General features: G+C 37.4%; 1 protein-coding gene across 5 annotated transcripts in view; it reads right to left on the bottom strand.

Annotated features, from left to right (window-relative positions):
* The window catches only part of UMAD1 (UBAP1-MVB12-associated (UMA) domain containing 1), a 254823-nt gene that overhangs the window by 97841 nt on the left and 135941 nt on the right, over positions 1-21041 (bottom strand). The window lies entirely within an intron of this gene.

Here is a 21041-nt window from a genome sequence, read left to right as displayed (position 1 = left end):
GGGCAAGTGGCATGGCTAAATAGTATGAGAATAAATAGTATGAGAACCTGCTTGATAACAGAGTGAAATGTGATGATAGAAAGAGAAGGGACCACTCTTAGCCTAAAATATTCCCCAACCTAGATTTCAACCAGCTAACAATATATACTCAGTCTTCATGCTTCAGCTTCAACACAACTACCTCAAAACTACCCCCAATAAAACCCATGTCTGCTTTACAAGTTATATGTTCTCCTTCTTCTCCAAAGCACTTCAAACATATGCAATCACTTAATTACATGCACTCCCTAATTTAAAAGTTGTTGTTCCCACTAGACTATCAGTTCCACAAGGACAATAATGTGTTTATTTGCCACAGTATTCTCAGCATCTGGTAAAGTGACTGGCACCAAGTAGGCTCTGACTAAATGGCTGTTTCCTGACTGGTGCATTATGGCAAACACGGGATGGTCAAGAGGAGGGTGGCAACGGTCTCAGAAAAATTTAAGTTTCTGATGAAACTATGGGTTACGTGAAGTAAATTTAAGAGGATACACTTTGGTAACAGGAAATAAGTTTATTAATAGCACTTTGACGTGAGTGAAAGGCAGAAGCTGAAAAAAGGCTTAAGGAGAGATTTACAACCACAATTCTAATGTGAAGTTTGGAAAGGATTTCTACCATAAGGACATGGTAGCTTAGCTATAAGATACTTGCAAATACTTCCCAGAAGTTTGCAAGCATAGAAGGAACAGGGCAAGGAGTCAATGGTGACTTTGAAACTGCATTAGGAAAACCGATAGGTCTCTGGTATTCTGTGGAGAAGAGAACATGGGAGAAAGGAGAAAGAGAAGAGATTTTACTGGGTTCTGCATAGTTACAACGGAGTTTGAGGTAAATTACATGAAACAGAAAAGTTGGCTGAGACTCCAAAGGAATTCTGATAAAGTAATTTTATTTATCATATTGTATTCGATGCTGTATTTTAAAGTTTACTAATATATATTTGATTAATTTAAAACACCTATTTTTCCAAAGCAGTACTATATTAGAAATACATGGCAACACATTTGCAATATTTTTAAATTTCTCTAAAAGTAACAGTACTGTTTTAAAAAATCTGGAGTCATTTCAGTTTGTAAAGAAGGAATCACTAATATCAACACTGGTTAAAGAGTAAAAACATTTACTCTTTTAAAATTATGAAAATCATATGTGGTTTATATATGTTAAACCTATATTTCTAATTACCACCAAATTCCACAGTACTGCTTGGTTTCATAAATTAGATATTCTTGAAATTAGACTTACTTCATTAAATCCCCATCATATATTTATATCATCATGACTCAGTGTTTTCAAACAATTTCAGCAGTTTTCTAGGGGGCAGGTTTAGTGAAATTAGAATTCAATTGGACACGTGCCTGATTGGAAAACATATTTTAAAAATTCTAATCTCTAATAACTTGTTTTAAGGCTTGGAGGACTAGCATGGAAAAAAAGAGAAACATATTAACTAACCAGCTGTTTTATGCAAAGCTGTCTAAGAGTAGCGGCTTCACTCAAATCAACTTGTCTCAGTCAAATCCCTTCTCTTCTCCTACTCCCAAGCTTTAACCACATCCGGACTTAAAATGAGGCAAACCTTCCTCCTCCTATGGCTGTCAAGGTTCTCTCTTCACCCTGTGAGAAAGTACATCAATCCCAGTGAGAGCAAGGCATCTGGAAACCACAGCATGGTGGCAACAGGGAATACCTTTCAATCTAAGGCAAGAGCAAAGTATTTCTCTTCCCCACTAAACTGATAATAAATTTATTTGGTAATAATGTAAATTATAATAACAATAAAGATTACAGTTATTATGTAAAAAAATACTTCTCTGAACAAGACTTACAGAAGGAGGGGAGGGAATACTGAATGTTTACTCTTCTGTATAGCCTCAGCTGATCTGTACACTAAGCATCTACCTCCCCATTTCATAGCAAAATTAGTAACTGATGATGGTTGACATTTTCAGTAATGCAACAAACAGGACTTGTACACCATCTGATAGATTGCAATGAAGAAAACACATAATTATTGTGATATTCCTAGCAAAAATTCCTGAATCATAACCTGAATCTAATTGCAAAACATGTCACACAAACTCAAATTGAGGGATATTTTACAAAATAATTAGCTTGTAATGTTCAAAAATGTCTAGATATTGAAGGTCAAGGAAACACTGAGGAACCATTCAAGATGGAGGGAGATTAAAGAGATATCACAAGTAAATGTAACATATGATTCTAGACTGGATCTTTTTGCTGTAAAGGACATCACTGGGACAAAACATAACAGTAGGAGATGCCCTTGCTTTTAGGAAATGCACACTCAAGTACTGGGAAGTAATGAGACATCATATTGTCAATTTACTCTCAAAAGATTCCAAAAAAACAAAAAGCACTTCATACTGTTTTTGTGACCTTTAAGTTTGAAAGTATTTTGAAATAAAAAATAAATGAGAGGAATAGTTAGGATGATAAGAATACATGGATATGATATACAGATAGGTATAGGGATAAATATATTGATAGATATATCTCACAAGTTCCTTTATCCCACCAACCAAAATGGAACTAATCCTTTACCCCTTTCACCTTCTCCTCCTAGGTACTCTTTGTGTCAAGGAAGAAAAGGTATCACCAATTGCCCTGCTTCCTCTTCCTCCCTCTCTCCCCACATCATGTCATTCAGCTAGCTGGCTCTTTTGTTTCCTGGCCTCCACGTTCAGCTTTCTAAAGCCACTGACTCTACTCAAGTTTAGGCTACCATGATTTCTGTGATTTCCATCAGTGGCCACACAATCAATCTGCCCTCCTCTACTTGTTCTCTTTCCTTCAATCCATTCTTCTACTCTTTCTTAACACAGACCTGGCCTTTGCCCATCCCACAATTATTTTATGGCCCTTATTGTGCTTAGGATAAATGTCAAATTCCTTTACATGGCTTATAAGTCCAGGACAATCTGTACCCTGACTAACTCATCCCTTTTCATCCTTTCTGCTCCAACTCTATCCTCCAATCATAAAACAACTTTCAGTTCCTCAAATCTGCTTCCTTTCAGGTGTGCTATTCTCTGTCTCGAACATTCTTCCCCATTCCATCTCACCTCTTCCCACTGAACATACAATCAATATTCAAGAAATATTCAATTTAATGGGTAAATGAATGATTGACATCTTAAAAGTCTTATTGCATTTTCCCCAAATCATTGTTCAGAAAGTTTTCATTCTATCACAACTTTTTACCATATCCCGATTCACTTCTTATATCAAATTATATGCCTACTTGATTTATGGGTGTCTTTTTCTCTTTACCTGCTAAAATCTGAAGGACTGATAACAGATTCTTCAGACACTTGGAAATGACCATACAGGAAAAGTTCTCCACAAACACTGCACATGCCATGAAAACTCCAGCACAGTTCAGACAATTAGGGAACCTTTCTAAGAAGGAGGGGCATAAACTAATGTAAAACATTTTCAGATTATATGGTAATACGTAACTGTGTTGCTCATGTTTATTTTCTGATAATAGCACTTTTCCTCAAAAGATTTTAAGTAGGCTGGGCGCGGTGGCTCACGCCTGTAATCCCAGCACTTTGGGAGGCCAACGCAGGCAGATCACGAGGTCTGGAGATTGAGATCATCCTGGCTAAAGCAGTGAAACCCCGTCTCTACTAAAAATAAGAGAAAATTACTGGGCGTGGTGGCGAGTGCCTGCAGTCCCAGCTACTTGGGAGGCTGAGGCAGGAGAATGGTGTGAACCTGGGAGGTGGAGCTTGCAGTGAACTGAGATCGCGCCATTGCACTCCAGCCTGGGCGACAGAGCAAGACTCCGTCTCAAAAAAAAAAAAAAAGATTTTAAGTAGAAAATGTTAAGCCAAAGAAATCACAATTTCCTTGAAAATTTCATGAAAGGGGACAAACTCCTTATAATAAGCTCTTTCCAATAACTTTATTAAATAGAAATGATTTTGCTGATTTAACAGGTGAAGAAAATAACAAAAGAGAGTTTAAAAAGTTCCCAGCATCACAAAACTCCTAAATAGCAGAGCCATATTTAAACTAAAGTCTGTCTAGAGTCAAGATCCACACTTCTAATACAATTATAAAAGGAAACAATTCACTCAAAATTTTCTTCATAAGCAATATCCACCTTCAGAATGGCATACTATCAGTTTGCCATAGACAAACTGGATCCATTTATCATCTTTAATTTCTTCATTAATTTTTAAATTTCTTCTTCACCTTTAATTTCACCTCCTTTTGGTGAAGCTACTGAATTAGAGTAGACAGCATACCGTGTCAACTTTTGGTCTTATTTTGCTTAACCAGAAGTACAGTATACTGATCATTTTATAACATTGTACAAAGCAAACTGAATTACCGCGTGTAACAGGGTGCCTGTGAAAACAGGTTTTTGTTGTTAGTTTTTAAGTATTCTGCTGGTGTAATTGTTTCTGGCTTTGGTGCTGTGTTTCTATTTTCTTTTAAGGACTTGGAACCAGTTTTACATCTCTCTAATGAAAGCACATCAGTTTACCTCTATAATTCCCAATAGTTAGTTTTTAAGCTACAAATCTTGGTAGTTAAGAACTGGAAGCAGCCTTTGAGATTATTTTGGCTACTGCCCTTCATCCTTGTTTCCAAACCTATTTTATAAGTGAAATCTGAATACAGTGTCCTGATTGTACATTCTGATTCTCACTTCTCAGCCTCGTAGCTCAACAAACACCCAAAGACACAACCCCTGCAGCATCTGAATTTCTCTTTTTTTGAAGAAAAATAAATAACTTCTACAAAAGATAGGATTCTCAAGTTGTCATACTCCAATTCTACAGTCATGAGAGATAATTAATTCCTTTGATTTTGATAAGAGAAAAAAACGTATTTTAATAACCAACAGCCCTGGCTTACAGATTATTTTGAGCAAGTTACAACTATCTGTAATTGATCTGACCTAGTTTCATTTTACAAAATTAGACAAGATGGGTGCAACCAGCCTGTCTCTTACAAGGATTAAATGAGACCCTAGATAGTCTCTTGCTAAAAATCAGCAAATCCACCATCTCAAAAGAGGACAGTTAATCCCTAGATCAGACTTTGCCAGTGAGTATGCAGGTCCACATAACAGATTATACACTAGGTTGGGCGCGGTGGCTCACACCTGTAATCCCAGTGCTTTGGGAGGCTGAGGGAGGCAGATTACCTGAGGTCAGGAGTTCAAGACCAGCCTAGCCAACATGGCGAAACCCTGTCTCTACAAAAAATACAAAAAAATTAGCTGGGTGTGGTGGTGCCCATCTGTAGTCCCAGTTACTTGGGAGGCTGAGGCTGGAGAATCGCTCAGGAGGCAGAGGTTGCAGTGAGTCAAGATCACGCCACTGCACTCCAGCCCGGGCGACAGAAAGAGACTCTGTCTCAAAAAAACAAAAGAGAAAATTATACACAAGACATTCTGCTACTGTTGCGGCTTGCAAACACAGAAGGTCAATAACATGGATTAACTAGGATTAAAGTATTATTTTCTGATTACATTTGTGGTTCAAGTTTCTAGGTACTTAAAACTATCCTTAAGATTAAACCAAAAAAACTACAATTTAAAATGAATAAAAAAGAAAATAAAACAAATTTTAAAAATTGAAAGTAAACTGAGAAAAAAATTATTTTTATTATCTATGCAATAGCATATAGACACACGACTTAGACACATTTTCTTATCTCTGAGGAAAAAGATGAGATAAGACAACCCCTGACACAAATACTAGTATCTCACATGCACACATATATGAAGGTATTCAGATGAATAAATGCTGTAAGAAGGAAGAGAATCACTAGAGTGATCCAAAAGAACAGAAAAGCATATGAGAATACTTGAGAAAAAAATCCGAGAGGAAAGCTGAAAGATTTTTATTTTTTCCCTTATTTATCCTAAAGTTTATTTTCCATTAGTATTTTAAAAATTATTCCCAAGCTATTGTATTCTTTAAAAAAAAAAGAGAAGCAAAATAGAGAACAGATAATAAAAAGAGAAGTTTTTAAAAATGAGAGAATGGAAAAAGCGTAAAGTAGTATAAAGGGTAAATAATGTGGTTTTCATAACTACTCTTCCTAATGTAATGACAGATTATTTTCACATTCTACAACTTCATTAGTTTTATGTTTAACTTTGGGACTTGCTGCTGCATTCAAAAAACAAGGCTAGAGAAAATAGGTGAGAATTGATAAAAATGAGTACTTCAACGCATTAAAAGAACAGATCAGGCCGGGCGCGGTGGCTCAAGCCTGTAATCCCAGCACTTTGGGAGGCCGAGACGGGCGGATCACGAGGTCAGGAGATCGAGACCATCCTGGCTAACACGGTGAAACCCCGTCTCTACTAAAAACTACAAAAAACTCGCCGGGCGATGTGGCGGGCGCCTGTAGTCCCAGCTACTCTGGAGGCTGAGGCAGCAGAATGGCGTAAACCCGGGAGGCGGAGCTTGCAGTGAGCTGAGATCCGGCCACTGCGCTCCATCCAGCCTGGGCGACAAAGCGAGACTCCGTCTCAAAAAAAAAAAAAAAAAAAAAAGAAAAGGACAGATCAGAATTCTACATTTCTATTTTTTAATATTTTTCAAGGTTACCATTTTTCTATTTCTTTATTCTATATATTAATTTCTCCCTCTCTGAAATTATAAATTAAATGTTCACAGACCGGAAAGTATTATGGGGGAAAAACTGTTAACATTAATAAGAGCTTGGTAAAAAGGATGAATACAAAATTAATATAGAAGATACAGTAGCTTTCATATAACTTAAGTTACAATGGGAAGAAAATATCTCATTCCCAGTAGTCACAAAACATAAAATATTCAGAAATAAAATTTTTAAATTTTAAGAATAAACCTATAAAACTTTACTGAAATGCATTTCATAAAAAATAATTAAACAAATGAAGAATCATTTCTGGATACGATTATAAACATATAAATATGTCATTTTTCCCCCACATTAATGTAAAGAAAATGCCAGCAATGCAATTTCATAAGATCTCCAGTGATTTTTCCAGAATGCAGCAGTATATTTTAAATTTCTACTAGAAAAAAAAAAGAAAGAAAAGAAAGAATAACCAGATGATTTTTGGAAAAGAATAAGGTGGGGAGGGGAAGCTGTGCCCTATATACCATTAAATTGTTTTTAGTATAAATTAATTAAAACAACAATGAACTGGAAAGAAGGCAGATCGAGGACACAGAAAACTCAGCTTCTAGGATTCTAAGATATAAAAGAATTTAGTTCATCCAGTTCATGTCAACAAAATGTTATTGAATGTTTATGTGTCAGGTACTGTGCCAGCAGGAAAGTAAACAGGTGTAAGCTTTCTAGAAGGCAATTTGGCAATATGTATCAAGAACTTTTGAAGAATGTATAAGCTTTTAGCTGGTAAATCCACTTCTAGGATTTATTCTAAGGAATGGTCAGAAATTTCTTCAAGTATTTACACAAAGATGTTTATCATAGGGTTATTTCTAATAGTGAAAACCTGGCAGAAATGATGGGTAATTAATAAGTTAATTATGGTATATCCCTACAATGGAATATTACATAGCAATTAACATTATGTTTTAAAACATGTTAATGCATAAACACAAGAGAATATCATATAACAATGAGAATAACAAACTACAAGTGCATGGAACAATATGGATGAATCTCACAAACATCATAATCTTTAGTGAAAGAAGTGAGATACAGAAAATGTACATACTATATGATTCTATTTACATACATTTCATATATGTAAAACAAATTATGCTGTTAGAAGTCAGGATTGCTTTGGAAGTTGGATGAAGTGACTGAAAGGAGTGGGTTGGGAGGAGATTCTAGGATTCTGCAATTTCTTTTCCTTGATTTGGACATTAATGACATTTTGTGAAAAGTTATCAAACTTATCATTTGTGCATGTTTCTGCATGTATGCTATTCATCAATAAAAAGTTTTTAAAAATTAATGACTTAGAAAAAGAAAGTCCCTAATATTAAGGTAGGAAAAAAATCAAGCTATAAAATATATGTGCAAAAATACAGTTCCAGTTTTGTAAATAAAAGAATAGCATAGGAAAATTGCTAGAAGGAAAGGAGGTCGCTGGGAGCACAGTCTGTGGGGGTGGTTGGGAGGGATAGAGGAGTCAGTAAGAAATGGGGAAATATCCCTATGGTCTCTCATAGGAATCATTTATGAGGAGAGTTTAGTTTGAAGAAGAGAGATGGGGGTGGTAGAGAATGTGTGTAGTAAATAGCAATGGTTGTAAGACAAGAATACTGGAACCTGTTTAAATTCTGAAAGCAAAGAGTCAACAGAGAGGGAAACATACAGAAAAAGAACAATAATGCCCCTTGGCAGGCCAGTTTCAGTGTATAAAAAAACAAGCAAACTCAGAAAAGGGGCTGGCAAGTTTTGACTACTGTATGTACACAAAGCAGTTCTTGTTTGTAGAGCTTGGCAAATTAATATATTAAAAAACTTGGGCTGGGCACAGTGGCTTATGTCTGTTATCCTGACACTTTGGGAGGCAGAGGCTGGCAGATCACTTGAGTTCAAGAGTTTGAGACCAGCCTGGGCAACATAGTGAAATCCCGTCTCTACAAAAAATACAAAAATTAGCGAGGTGTGGTGGTGTGCACCTGTAGTCTCACCTATTCTGGAGGCTGAGGTGGGAGGATCACTTGAGCACAGGAGGTGGAGGTTGCAGTGAGCTGAGATTGTGCCACTGCACTCCAGCCTGGACAGCAGAGTGAGACCTTGTCTCAAAAATAAATAAATAAATAAATAAAGGAAATGAAGGAAAAGAAAATTAAGAGGAAAAAATTGGGGCTGGGCATGGCGGCTCATGCCTGCAATTTCAGTACTTTGGGAAACCAAAGTGGGAGGATGGTCTTAGTACCTTGGGAAACCAAAGTGGGAGGATCACTTAAAGCCAGGAGTTCGAGACCAGGCTGGGGAACATAGTGAGACTCCATCTGTAGAAATTTTTTTTGTTGTTGTTAATTAGCTGGATGTGGTGATGCACACCTGTAGTCCCAGCTACTTGGAAAGGCTGAAAAGGGAGGATTTCTTGAGCCCAGAAGTTCGAGGCTGCAGTGAGCTATGATTGTAGTACTGTACTTTAGCCTAGGTGACAGAGCTAGACTGTCTCTTTAAAAAAAAGATCTTTCTTCCTGTTTATATCAATTTTTACATTTTCATGAGGCCTTCACATCATCCTATTATCTGGATTAGGTTAATTTTTTAAAAATTTGAGCCAGAGGATAACCTCTCTCTCACTTCAAAATACTTCAGAGGAAAATAAAGACCAGGGCAAATGAAGCCTAGGCGAAGTATAGAAGGCGAAGTATAGAAATAGCAGTTCTGGTGGCAAGTAGTATTTCCACCATATGATAGTTGTGTGACCTTAGGCAAATTATTTAACCTCACTGTGCCCGAGTTTCTCTATCTGAAAAAATGATGAAGATACTAATAGATTGATAAGAGGTTTGCATTAGATCATCCATATAAAATGCTTAGCCTAACATGTGACACAGAGGAAACCCTTATTAAGTATACATTGCTATTGTCATTTATTCTTATTTTTATTTAGAAGTGGAGTTTCCAAGATGTCTTCAAACCTAGAAACACCAAAACAAAACAAAGAACACAATAGGTAACGAAGCAGCAGCCCCAATTCACAATAAATAATCTCAACAAAGAATATGCTCTCAACTTTTTATTTTGAAAAACATTAGACTGAGTGTGGTGGCTCACACCTAAAATCCTAGCACTTTGGGAGGCCAAGGTAGCAGGATCACTTGAGAACAGGAGTTTGAAACTACCTTGGACAACACAGCGAGACCTTATCTCTACAAAAATAAAATAATTTAAAAAATAGCCAGTTGGGGTGGCACGCGCCTGTAGCCCTAGCTACTCAGGAGGCTAAGACAGGATGATCATTTGTGCTCAGAAGGTTGAAGCTGCATTGAGCTGTGATTGCACCCCTGCACTCCAGCATGGGTGACAAGACCTGCCTTTTAACAAAAGAAAAGAGGCTGGGCGCAGTGGCTCACACCTATAATCCCAGCACTCTGGGAGGCCGAGGCGGGTGGATCACAAGGTCAGGATATAGAGACCATCCTGAAACCCCATCTCTACTAAAAATACAAAAAATTAGCCGGGCCTAGTGGCAGGCGCCTGTAGTCCCAGCTACTCAGGAGGCTGAGGCAGGGGAATGGCATGAATGAACCCAGGAGGCAGAGCTGGCAGTGAGCCGAGATAGTACCACTGCACTTCAGCTGGTGTGACAGAGCGAGACTCCGTTTCAAAAAAATAAACAAAAGAAAGAAAGAAAAAAAAGAGAAAAACTTTAAATCTACAGAAAATTTGAAAGAATACTACAATGAACACTATAGACTGTTCACCTTTACCTATATTTATCAGTTGTTAAATTTTGCCATATTTATGCTCTCTCTCTCTCTCACACACAACCAGTTTTGGAGAGGCCAAGATGATGGCTGGTTGGCCCACTGTGTAGAAGACCATACTCCACCTGTTTGTCATATGCACAAAAAGCCTTTTTCAGAGAATCTAATATTGCATAAGACATACAATGTCATAACATTAAAGTTGCAATAATTGTGATGATTAATAGAGAGTAACACTGATAGTGAATAAGAAGATTTTTTTTTGCAATGCCCACCTTGGGAAAGATAAAGAGTCTCAGAGTTTTACGTTCAGGTCTTTTAATAAGGAGAGAGCAAAGCCTTTCATTAGCAGGCAAGGAAGCCTAACACAGCTAGATCAGGGTTAGAGTTAGATATGTCACTGAATGAAGTTACTGGTAAAGGATTTCCAGAAATAGCCCTGTGTACATGGGTATTTCCACCTTAACTATATCGAATAGGAGCATTTAAATAAAGGTTCCCCACTCCCTTATATAAATTTTAAACATCCAGATTATCACGAGTATCTGGAAGTGGATCAGAAAATCAAAAGTATGCTAAATATTTTGTCTCAAAGAATTACATATGTGAACCTTTACAGATATTAGAGTGAACAACATAAATTTTTTTCTAGGTTAAAAAGCTAAATACTGGCGATTTTATATATTTATATATATTTGCTCATGTATGAAATGACATAAATATAAGAATATTAGGCCAGGCGCGGTGGTTCATGCCTGTAACCCCAGCACTTTGGGTGGCCTAGGCAAGAGGATCATGAGGTCAGGAGCTCGAGACCATCCTGGCTAACACGGTGAAATCCTGTTTCTACTAAAAAAAAAAAAAAAAAAAAAAATTAGCTGGGCGTGGTGGCAGGCGCCTGTAGTCCCAGCTACTCCGGAGGCTGAGGCAGGAGAATGGCGTGAACCTGGGAGGCAGAGCTTGCAGTGAGCCGAGATCGCGCCACTGCACTCCAACCTAGGTAACAGAGCAAGATTCTGTCTCAAAAAAAAAAAAAAAAAAAAGAATATTAACTGTAGTTTTTTGTTTTTTTGAGACGGAGTCTTGCCATGTCTCCCAGGCTGGAGTGCGGTGGCTCAATCTCAGTTCACTGCAACCTCCACCTCCCCGGTTCAAGCAATTCTCCCATCTCATCCTCCCGAGTAGCTGGGATTACAGGCGCCCGCCACCACGCCCAGCTAATGTTTCGTATTTTTAGTAGAGATAGGGTTTCACCATGTTGGCCAGGCTGGTCTTGAACTCCTGACCTCATGATTTGCCCGCCTCAGCCACCCAAACTGCTGGGATTACAGGCATGAGCCGCATCGCCCAGCCTGTAGTATTGCTTTTATAAGTGGAAGTCTGGAAATGATCTAAATGGCTAAACAGGAGATTAGTAAATAAAGTATGGTGCAGCCATATAATATAATACTAATTGTCAAAAGAAAAAATTAAAAAGCTGCATACCACCTTGAAAATTTCTTAAGATATATTGTTATGTGAAAAAAGTATGGTGTAAAACTAGTTGGTATAGTAAGCTACCTTTTGCATAAAAGCAGGGAGGAGGGTAAAAAGATACATCTGCATTTGCTTGTATAGACATAAAGAAACTCTGAAAGAATACATAAGAGATTAAAAGTAGTAGTTTACTTTTGGAGGAGGATGAACTGTATGGATCAAAGACAGATGTTAGAGGAAGACTTTTCAGTGTATTCCTTTTCATGTATTTTTTAGCCATTTATATGTATGATCTAGTCAAAAACAATTTAAGATTTTGAACATTTAGATAGAGTGATCAGAAGCTGGAGAATGATTCTTCCTGTGCCTTCTGTCTACAACAATACAATGTTAAATTGTAATAATCTCTATGAAATTTAGTTTCAAGTATTTGCAGAATAACCATTATTACAGATTTAACTATAAACATTAGTTTGTTTTTTGGCATGCTGTCTTTGTTTCACATTAGAGGATACAATATCTAAAAGGCCTTTCAAAAGAAATTTTTTGTGATACAGATTCTTTAGTCATATAATTGCAGAAACAACACTGAAAACTCCTGTGTGCCCTTCACCTAGTTTTCCCCATGGTTACTATCCCTAAACCCTGGCTACCATTGATCTGTTCTCTATCTGTATAAACCTGTCATTTAGAGAATACTATATAAGTGGATTTATAAAGTATGTAATATTTTGAGATTAGCATTTAACAATTACTTTTTGCACTCTCAATCCCCATATTTCATTTTCATATTTTTATTTCTTATTTAGAGATGGGGTCTTGTCATGTTGCCCAAGCTGCTTTCGAATTCCTGGGCTCAACTGATCCTTCTGCCTCCGCCTCTCAAGTAGCTGGAACTACAGGTGCATGCCACTGTGCCTGGTTCCATATGTCTTGTTTTGTTTTGTTTTTTAAGTCAGGTTTATTGAGGGATAATTTATATACTATAAAACTCACCCTTTTCAGTGTGTAGTTCTATGATTTTTTAAAAATAGTTTTGGTATAATTAGTGTATAACAAATTACACATTTTCAAGTATCAAATTTGATGAGTTTACATATATTTGTGAAGGCATCATCACAACCTACATAATGATCCATCAGCCCTGAAAAGTTTCCTTATACTACTTTGTAATCCATTTTTCCAACACTATACACTCATTCCCAGGCAACCACTTTGCTTTCCATTACTACAGGTTCGCATTTTCTAGATTTTTATCTAAATGGAATCACATAGTATATTTTTTCATTTCTCCTGAGTAAATACCTAGAAGTAGAATGGCTGCTTCATATAGTAGGTGTATGTTTACCTCCTTTACAAACAGCCAAACTGCCAAAATGACTGTACCATTTTATATTCCCACCAGCGATATGTGCAGTTCCAATTTCTCCATATCCTCACCAACATTTGGTATGGTCAGTGTTTGTAATTTTAGCCTTTCTAGTGGGTATAGTAGTGTATTAGTCCATTCTCATGCTGCTATGAAGAAATACTTGACACTGGGTAATTTATAGAGGTTTAATTGCCTCACAGTTCTGCATGGCTGGGGAGGGCGTGAAACGTATAATCATGGCAGAAGGCACCTCTTCAAAGGGTGGCAGGAAAGAGAATGAAAGACAGCAGGGAAAATGCCAGACACTTATAAAACCATCAGATCTCATGATAACTCACTATCATGAGAACTGCATGGGGAAAACTACCCCCATGATTCAATTACCTCCCACTGGGTCCCTGCCACGACACATGTGATTATGGGGATTACAATTCAAGATGAGATCTGGGTAGAGACACAGCTAAACCATGTCAAGTAGTATCTCATCGCAGTATTAATTTACATTTCCCCAGTAACTACTGATGCTGAGCATCTTTTCATGTGCTTATTTGAACAGACAGAAGCCATACTGAAATGGATCAAAAGAAAGCATACATGGTGAAGAAGGCATGAGCTCAAATCATGCCTTGGAAAATTTTGGCAGTGGAAATGGAAGAAACACATATGATAGTGAACTTAAAGAGGGTTTCTTGGCTATGGGGAAGGACCAGTAGAGGAGATTAAAAGAGCAAGAGAAAGACATGAAATAATTGACGAAGAAAGGTTAGAGAAGAGATGGGATGAGAATGTGACAAGGATACAGGTTACCTTTGCAAGGAAGAGACAGAAGGTGAGATGGAAATTAGGTGAAGAAATACATTTTGAGATGGTGGCCAGGGAAACTCAAGGGCCTTGCTCAACCTTCCTCGCAAAATTGGGGGGGAGCTTATCTATTGAGACTAAAATAGAAGGAACTGGGCCTGGGGCTTGAGAAGGATGACAGGAGTTGAAACTGGTGTTATGAGAAAGTGGTGGGTTGGGAATCAAACAGAGATAAGTAATGGGATTATCAAACTGCTTTAAGAGCACTCACAAAGAATCTATGTCTGTAAAATTAAATATTCCCTTTCCTTGGTTGTATTCCCTTTCCTTGGTTGTCAAGAGTTCCCAGAAAAAGGACATAAATGGGTCAAACAGTTCCATAACTACACTTTACTACCTCACAACACTTTTACATTCTCAAGCTCTCTCTTTCTTTTTTGAGACTTACAACCTGTTTGGTATGTAGAAGAGATTCCACTCTATACATGAAGAAACAGAAGGTGAGAGAATGGCTTTCCCACAATGCTAGGCTGGCTGGAACTTAAATCCAGATTTTTTTGTTCTGATTCTAGTAATTAGCATGTCCCATAATTCCCTTGCTGCATCCTGCTGCTATCTACCTTCATTGCTCTTCATTATTGTTCTGACCTTAAAAACTGCCTCGGTTTCTTAATTGTTATTCTACCTTTCTAATCCACCCCACACTCTGCTCCATTCCTTCCTAAACAACTTTGCTCATGTTCTACAGAAGCAGAAGTCTGTTGAGAAGTCAGAGTAGCATCAAAGCCTGAGGAGCTGCTCAGAGAAAGGGCAAGAAGAATTTGGTGTACCTGAGGACTCAGTTTGCAAACAGAAAAAGCACCAGCTATCAAGCTGCAGCCATGCTTTGCCATTTAGAATGGATGGCCTGATTCTCAGTGTTTTCTTAGGGTCTGTGGTGAGGAAAGACAAAATAAATCAGTAGAGAGCAGCCATCAGTGAGCCAGAGAGAAACAGCAGCCAGGGTTCTTCTCTAAAACAACCGATCTAATAGAGACTCGTCCTCCTTAGGGCAGGGCTGCAAATCTGGAAATGGTAAGAGCATTTGGGCTATAATCCTCACTCACCTCCTCCCTTCAACCAGCCTTCCAAATTCCCCTAACTGAGACAAAGCCTAAGAGTATGCTCCAGAAAATCAGTACACAATAATGTTTTAAAGCAAACCTGAAACTGGCACCTTTACTTTGCTTAGGATGAAAATTTTGGTTTCTAATGTGTTGGGCAATCTGTATAAAAAGTTATAAAGGTTAAGTGTCTAGTACAAATAAATCTTGGGTATTTGTGAACACAATAGGTTTTTGTTTGGTTTTGTTATTGTGGTTTTTTTTTATAGAAATTAAGCTCCCTCTGACCTTGAAACAGTTATTTTGCTACTGTAGACTGTGATGCAAATGAAGGCATTTCTATTCTTATTTCAAAGTCTGCTGCATAAAATAAGTGTATGCTTTTCAAAGTCAATTGACAGCCTAATGTTGCACATTTAGCTACATCAACACTTCACCAGCTTATTTCATTATTATTTGAGTAACTCATTTTAAAATTTATCAAGAAAAGTATAATTTTCTCCTCTCACGGTTTCTGGTCTTAAAAAACTAATACCAACACTTTGAAAGTTCCCCTAATGTTGCAACTTGTGTACAAAGCAGGTATAAAAAGCAGCCTCACAACTTTATTATAAAGTAGATCATTTTTTAAAATGCATTAAGGTTAACGTAAATACAACTGTGCAATTCTTTTAAGCTTTGTTTTGAAGGCAGAACTCTCACAAATTAAATCATCTTTAAAATCTGTACTTTTTAGTTTGCACTTGTTACAAAAACAAGCACTTATTCTATAGCAGAGCATCTCATGTTTCCTAGAGCTAAATGATATCGTGAAGTAGCAAAAATCTTATGGACCAGAATGATAGCAATATTTCTCCTTTGAACCATTAAAGAAAAAAAATGAATAAATTTAAGGTGAAACCCCTCTTTAAAAAAAAATAAAAAGGCTTCTTGTGTTATATCTAATCCACTTTCACACAGTTTTTCTTAATTACACTACAGCTGTCTGGTAAGGCACAACTGACCACTTCCATCATGAAAACAAACTGTACCCTACCATCTAAAGTTCTCGATTAAAAAGCAAATGTTTTTGTGAGCCCAGAGAAAACGGGTGCAGCTGCTCCATTTCACGAGGCAGGCACCTCTACTCCATTCAGCTGTGAAGAATGGCAATGACTGTAAATTGTTCTTCCTGATCGGTTCCACAATAAAAACAAACCACACTACTTTCAATTTTTCAAAGCCAATTTTTTTAAGCCTCCAGTACACTGGAAACAAGAGTTGTGTTCTTCTGATTCATGGCCTTTGATTTCTACATAAACATCCCTGTATGCATGTAAAAACAGGTCCCTGCAGGATACTCACAGACTGTATATATTAACTTACCAGATGTACCAGAAGATAGAAATGCCATCAGCCTACCTTTCAAAGCAAGATACTATTTAACAGCTTAAACTGCCTGTGACTAAAGAATGACTGCAAAGAACATACCGTATGTGGAGAGGCATTAGGTAGTTCATGAGAAAACTTCAGCATATTCACAAAAAGTACAACAAATGGTTTTTAACTTGTGTTTTAAGGCTCTCCATTAAAATCCATAGTAAGGAATTAAGGTCAAGAAACACATCTGCATTTTGCAACTAAAACACTAACATCTAGCTATTATTGGAAATCTAATAATAGCTAAAATGATTGACACAAGTTTGTTGAGAAATTTCTAAATATTCCCAGTTAATTTACAATGCTCAAACAGTAATTATAATTTAATCTTTAGGTCTCCAAAGTATTTTTTTTAAAATCAAACACACACTTGCCAATTTCAAAATGTTAGAGCATGCTTCTACCATATTTATATAAATCATATATATATATATATACACTTACAAGCATGAAGCACTATACTAATATCTAATGCACATTTTTAAACATACACAAAAATAGTTGTTAAGGATAGGATAAAATTGTTTATAAATAGAAGTTTTAAGACTTTGCACACCTCCTATGGGTAATCTTGCACAGCTCCTGAGGCACCAGCCCCTCCACTCTCACAACCACCCATGGAGACCCTAAGTGGGCCACAGCTAATGTGAGGCCAAACCACGCCCTTAGTGGCTTTGGATGAATTATTTGATTGCTATAATTTCTACCCCTGCCCTCAAGAAGATTGTTTATGGAAACATAAGAATATAATCTAATTTAGATCAGCTTTTAATTCTGACTCATGACTCCAGGGTTGCAATGGAACTCAAATGTGAGAAAACATTATGGAGATTTAAAATATAGGAAAACGTTCAGATCTGTGAACCCCCAACTTCAGTGGCAAAACTGCTAGCAGCCAATGATTATTCTCTCACACCTGACAGCCATCAAAATCACCTAAATCAGCATAGAGGTTTATACTGAAAATAACCTCCTGTGGCTGCTGCAGTGATGGCACCCTCCAACCATCAGCTTTTCCATATAGCTCCAATATATTGATATTTTACGTTTCCAAACTGTCTCATTTACAACCTCATTCCTTCCAAAAACCCTAGCTTATATGTGATTTCAGGCAAAGGAAGTTCTCAGCAAATGATGAGACTTTATTTTAATTGAGCCCTGTCAATAATGCAATGTAATAGATATTTATTGGGTATATACAACTTAGTCTGATTTTGCTAGAAGCTGTCAATACAATTATGCTTGTCCTCAAAGAGTTCCAAGAAAAAAAAAAAAAAAACTAAAAACCTCCATCTAACAAAAATTTACCTAGTATTTGCCTTCTTTCTTTCTGTCATTTGTTCTCAGGCTCCTTTACAGGGTCCTCTTCCTCCACCTGTGTTACTCTCTAGTGTTACTCTCATCTCACTCCATCTCTAGGGGATCTTATCCAAGACTAACTCAAGATACACCAAGACATCTTTCATTACCAAAGCCATTTCTAAATAACAAATATTTTTCTTAAGTTATACATCATATGCTCCATACTTTCAACTGCTTGCCTGATTTGTCCAAGAGCAGTTCACCTGAACACTTCCAGAAATGAACTCATGATCGTCTCCATATAAACTGCTCCTCATTCTGTATTTACTCTCTCAATTCACAGGAATCATCATTCCTTCAACTCTCATAATCACTGAATGTCAAATTCTAATCAATCCTCCCTCCTAGATGCCTCTCAAACTTGTCTCCTCTCCATCACCATCACCTTAATTCAACACCCTCCTAACTGGTCTTTTCTCTCTAACTTCTGCCTTCCTTGACTCACCCCTCAACATCACAGCCGGAGTAATGTTCCTACATACTCAGACCACCTTGCTTTAATAAGGGGAAGCAGGCAGTATCTTGAGAAGGGTGGTGTTTTTAGGCCAAGGGGGATTGAGAAATGTTTATAAGCTGGGAGGAAAGGGACTGTGGTAAGAAAGGAATGAGAGTCAATGATAAACAGAGCAAGATCCCAGAGCATTAGGCAAGCTAGGCAGGCTCCAGAGCCCTGGAGAGAGGGGATGGCTTGATAGATACACTTTCCTCTGGGGGAGAAAGGAAGACTGTAAGGATGAATGTGATGAAGGTAAGTTTGAATGTGTAGGGGAGGCAAGCTGAGGGAGTATGTGCCAGATATTATCTATTTCCTTAGATACATGAGAAGGGAGGTAGACTATTACTTTAAAATGAGGGCATAAGTACGGCTGAGTGCCTGAAAAAAGCAGTTCCAGTTTGGAACAGTCACTACTAATAATGAAGAAAGCAGCTGATTAGAAATAAGTTTGAAAAAATAAAAAACAGGGAAAGAAAAGTCATCCTGAGCACTGAGCTGAGGCTGGAAATCATAAATCTGTACTAGAGACAATCAGCACAGTAAGAGGAAAGTTGGTTGCAAAGGTGGTGAGCAGGAGAAGCGGGAAGAGTGTGATTATGGTGCTGATGGGCTATAAATCACCAACAGCTCTCAACGCCTACTTTTATCCATTTAGCTCAGTTTCCTCAAGGCCAGTGCAATTTAGTCCCTGTTCCTCTCCTGGAATGTGTGTTCCAACCATAATGAACATACTGTACCATTTCCAGAACATGCCACACTGTCAGGACTCTGTCATAGGACATGCTGCTTCCTCTACATAAATGCACTTCTCCCTTATCCCCTCTCCTTTCCTCTGTCTTCCTTCACTGCAAAAAGAAACATTACAAAATAAATCTGACTGGCCTGGGTGAGCAGCCCACCAAACCACTAAGCTGGGTGCACAGCAAGTACTCAACAAGCATTTCACTGGGGAAGGAATCATATGATATGTAGCAAAAACCCATCCTGTCACTGAGGGAGGCTCTCTAAGGCACATGAAGAAAAGGGAATAATGGGTATCATCAAGTATCCCCTCCACCCTATCAGGTTTAATAAACTTGTATATCATTCCTCAGGTCCTTGTTTCCCTAATTCAATCTAAATTCAAAATATAATCCTCTAAAGTTCTCCAAAACTTAAAAAAAATGAACATTACAGAGCAATTATTTTTGAGATTTTTATGGAAGTTAAAGCTACTTAGTCTCCCTAATTGACAGAAGCAGATTGATTAAGTTTTCACTGAGAGTTCCTATCTCTACAACTATTTCCCTTACCATGTTACCCTAAAAGACAAATGAGTATCTGGAGCTCAGCTTGACTGGTATGCCGAAATGTGCAAATTGCAGCCAAACAAAAGCTAAATTTCTGGACAGATGAATGAAAAGGGACATCTGGTCTTGGTGTTTCTGCTCCTCTTTTCTTGATTCAGAGTTCAGAAATTCACAATGCACTGGTCCTTTTAGTCACTACTCATTCTAGTCCCCTCCTTTTAATCATCTCCATCCAATATCACAGAGATCTAAAGGTATTAATTAGTTGCTCACTCATTAATTCAGTAAACAGTTACTGACTTAACTAATATGTTATAGTCACTGGAAAACATACAAAGATGAATAACTTAAGAAGTTTACTGGCTGGGGAAGAAGAAAAAGTACAAAATTATTACATATAATATAGTAAAGTGCTATAATATACTATGTATTCATTTATTTATTCAACGAATACGAAATACCTAATATACACCAGGCACTACTTTCAGTGCTGAGGATTCAGCAGTGAAAGAAGTAGGAGGAAAAAAAAGTAACACTTGTCCTCAAGGAGTTTAACTGATAAACAAATGAGCAAATAAAATGAAGCAGGACATTGAAGGCAGCAATTCCTCCAGAGCAGGAGAAGTTTTCAGGCCTCCTCAGAGAAGATGATAGCAGTTTAATCTTGGAGGATGAGCAGAAATGCACAGGCAGAAGAGGAAAGTGATCCAGGAACATGGTCCCAGGAAGCAAAGAGTCTAGACATGTAAGAGAACAGTGTGTGGAGTTTAGAATGGCAGAAAAACTTGCTCCAGTAAGAAGTCCGAAGGGGGATAAATAAGCCCAAATATCCTTCTGTTAGACTGCAGTTAAGAAATGAGGAAATCCCTCTCAAAACACAAGTTTGGCAAAATTATCCTTGTTCTCTTTTTACGAGAAAATGAAGGCTGCTTTTCTGTTTCCATTTTTTTCCCACAGGTACAGAAAAATAAAACTTTTAGGCAATGAGTTTGACTAAATTTTCATTTTAAATTTGATAAATCTGCCAGGGTATTGTGCATACAAAAACAAATAATAATATTAATTAATTAAAAAGTAAGCAAACACAAGAACCAAAACAAATAAATTTCCAGGTTACTATGGGCTGGACATTTTAAAAAGAAGCCTTTCTAAGATAGGAAAGTCATGAATAAGAAAACAAAGTCATAATAGAAAAACCAGTATGTTCACGTTCACGTTCAGAGTATGACGTGTGCTACACAAATTCATATTTACATATCTGAA

The sequence above is a fragment of the Trachypithecus francoisi genome, unplaced genomic scaffold (assembly GCF_009764315.1).
Source record: "Trachypithecus francoisi isolate TF-2019V2 unplaced genomic scaffold, Tfra_2.0 Lachesis_group4, whole genome shotgun sequence".
NCBI classification, from domain to species: domain Eukaryota; kingdom Metazoa; phylum Chordata; class Mammalia; order Primates; family Cercopithecidae; genus Trachypithecus; species Trachypithecus francoisi.
This window is presented reverse-complemented; position numbering and strand designations above follow the sequence as displayed.